Raw genomic sequence first — 3,306 nt, 5'->3', positions numbered from 1 at the left:
AATACAGTAACAATAATTTCGCCGAATGCCAAATAGGTACGTTCCATTCTTCAGCAGCCTCTTCGTTAGTCTGATCATCAAAAATAATTAATTATGTATAATCATTTACTTACACTAAGTAAAATAATTTCCAAATCAAACTAAAACACAATAACAATTATTATTGGTCCTAATAATATTAATGGATAGTTTTTTTTCAATATCATTTAAAAGTGTGTTTGATTTTTTTTTTACGATATTGGACGTTGCCATTACAATGATGAAAGAGATTTTTAGAAACTATAGCCAAAGGAATGTTACAGCACTAATAACACTGGAAGTAACTGATTACACATGTTTCAGCACGATTTAAAAATATAGTACATACATTTAACTTCTGAGCAACTCAACATCATACATCACAACACCAGTTAGCCACAGTAACTATTCATAATTCATGTCCTGAGCGAAGATAGCAAAATCTGCCATATCACGTTTAATCATTATTACTTCTCTCACCTTAAGCTTTTATATCAAGTTTCTTATTTAGACCATGGCCATGTTCTAATAAGGCATTATAAATCACAAATATTGTTGTAGACTCTTCCTTACTCCTCTATCACGATCACTGACTCTAGCTGGCGCCATTTAAAACTGCCAACGGCTGAGCTAAAATTCATTAGAATCATATAAAACAGCACATATTACACACACTTTGAATGAATAATAAATAGAATGAGATCATTTGTGTCAGAATTTATTTTAAACATAAAAACAGGAAGGTATCAAAATGCGTTTTGTTAACGAATCACTATTGCTAGAAAAACCGGTAAAACCGCTTAGGTAATGTATTGTAGACCAAGTTAAATTTCGAGTCGAGTTATGAATTCAGCCAGGGTTCTGAGACACATTCAAAACATAATAATAATTATTAATAGAAAAAGAAATATTGGCTTGCTTATTAGTGACAAATATGTTGGCAGTATCATCTATCGCATCAAACTAAACTTGCCTTCGTTGCAACTTTCCGATTCTTCCTAATATCAACCAATCAATGTTTATATAGCAATTTTTTTTTTTAAATTAAGTATTCTGAGTGCTTTTCGGATGTTCAATATGCTCTTTGTCACTCTCAGTCTACCGCTGACGTTAATTTTCTTCATTAAGAATTTGTAAACGGAGCTTTAATTTTAATATATTTGTCTTATTTTAAATATTACGTAACTGCTTGGAACTTTCGTGCTATTAATTATATTATTATTACTATGGTATTAATTCTGATGCCCAATAAACATCTGTCGGCAGAATAAACGCATGTGTTTGGCAATGTTTTTTTTATGTATTTTATTTCAAAGTTAAGTGTAAGTAAATTTTACTTTATTTAAATATATGTGCAGTTTATGAATGGAAGTTCTTGTTAGTATGTCAGGCAAAATGCAGGCCTACTATTTTAATAAACATACTTAATCGATACAAGGTAATTTAAAGAGTATTAAATAGGATCAATTTAACAAATTTTACGTGTTTACACGAATGAAAAAAGCTTTCGATAAAATTGCTATTATCAGACGCAGCAGAATTGCTCTTGGCGGTTTTGTTTACAACCGGACCTGGTTACACGTTAATACAAACACACTTTTAGTAACTCAGTGCGTTGTATAATTTTGCGTTATAAAAAAACGTATACATTATTTGATTAATTTGATTCTTTTTTTTCAAATTTCAAATAAATTTATTCAAAGAAGACACTATTTGTTGTACATTGTATAAGGTGTTTACATAAGAGCTTAATACATATACTATACGTGCATACATACAGATTATACATTAGACATAAAAAGGCGTCGGAGACATAAGTATATCGTTCAATGCCATGCAGTAATCTGAAATTCTAATAATTATTTACTGTCAAGACAGTTGTCGCAATGCATCAGAAAATACTCTGGATAGTCGAGTAAAAACCGTTACCCCCATCGGATACGCTTGAAGGTACGTGAGTTTAGTTAAATTAACCCGGTTCGAAAATAGTGGGTTATGTATTATAATACGGTCTACTAATTCACTATTATAAGCAGGGTTAAAGCACCTCCCTGATATAGGGGACAAAATAAAATAGGTTCACACTGTTAATGGATTAGGGTAACTAATGGATAGATATACCTACTATAGAAACATATTTGTGGTATACTTTTCTGAGAATCGTATGCCTAATAATAATTATAGGCCTAATAAATTCATCAATGAAGTAATAATATCATCATTAATATCGTCATCATTAATATCAACATCATCATCACCACCACCACCACCACCATCATCATCATTACCGTTATGATGATGATGATGATCATCATCATCATCATATCATCATTATCATCAGCAGCATCACCCCCCATCGTCAACATCATTTTACTGGATCAACAAGCAGTCTTATTGATGATCGAAATTCAACAAATTATAATTTGGTTTTTATATGAAATACGAAAAAATAAACACTTGGTCACGTCACCAAAAAGCGGAGATTTAGATTGGTGGTATTATTATCTTGTATATTTAAATAATTATTGCTTAAAAATTTGCAGTGGTATGCCACCAGCCGAGGGTTGTCAACTTCAGATAATAGACATTTCTGTCCCAGCACACTCACACACACATGTCCATGAGTCAGTACATGTCCACAAGGACAAACGCCACTGTCTGCGATGCCCCACATTTTCATGATGGCAGCAAACCGTCAAGTGCCAGAGCGTAGCCTGTTTAGTAGTTGTAGCCAGGCTTTCCGATGTAGGTTGTTGCCCGGTGGGTGTGATGACAGGCCTCAATGGCTGCAGTCGCCTAGGTTCAATAGGTACTGTGGTGGTGATCTGCTTTTCTCCCAATACTAATTAATATCCTGGGTTCAAATCTCTCAATGAGTAAAATCAATTTCATATATAAGCCTCATATACGGTATTACATATTAAGTACGAGTACTTAGTCGATCATTCTGATCACATACCCGGACCGGCACGTCGTTTCACGTTAGGCTCAAATAATAAAGTTGTCATAAAATTAGGGCCTTATATTGATCTATACTGAACGTATCAATCATTTTAAATCGAAGCCAATCAGTAATTGTGTAGCCACATCGTTTGCATATATCTAGCGATGTCTCGTCGAACGTTAATTTCGCGTTGCTGGGGGCAAGTCATAACATTGCTTTTATTAGAATGTATATATGACCGTATTTCGTTGGCACACGTTGTATTGCTACGGGCGTGAAAGTAATGTGCATTAAATCTGACCAAAAAAAAATCAAGATTTTAATAATTATCCACACACACACAT

At 33.3% G+C, this 3,306-nt stretch overlaps 1 protein-coding gene across 1 annotated transcript in view; it reads left to right on the top strand.

Annotated features, from left to right (window-relative positions):
• The first annotated feature begins 1,839 nt into the window (after nt 1–1,839).
• Nucleotides 1,840–3,306, top strand: part of LOC117110775 — a 5,493-nt gene continuing 4,026 nt past the window's right edge. The window contains exon 1 of the mRNA XM_033253573.1: nt 1,840–1,968. The gene's annotated coding sequence lies outside the window, so the exon portion shown is untranslated. The remainder of the gene's footprint in view (nt 1,969–3,306) is intronic.

The sequence above is a fragment of the Anneissia japonica genome, unplaced genomic scaffold (assembly GCF_011630105.1).
Source record: "Anneissia japonica isolate Jap-2015-1 unplaced genomic scaffold, ASM1163010v1 scaffold2756_len2360902_cov194, whole genome shotgun sequence".
Taxonomy (NCBI): Eukaryota; Metazoa; Echinodermata; class Crinoidea; order Comatulida; family Comatulidae; genus Anneissia; species Anneissia japonica.
The sequence above is the reverse complement of the archived record's forward strand: the minus strand, read 5'-3'. Positions and strand labels throughout refer to the sequence as shown.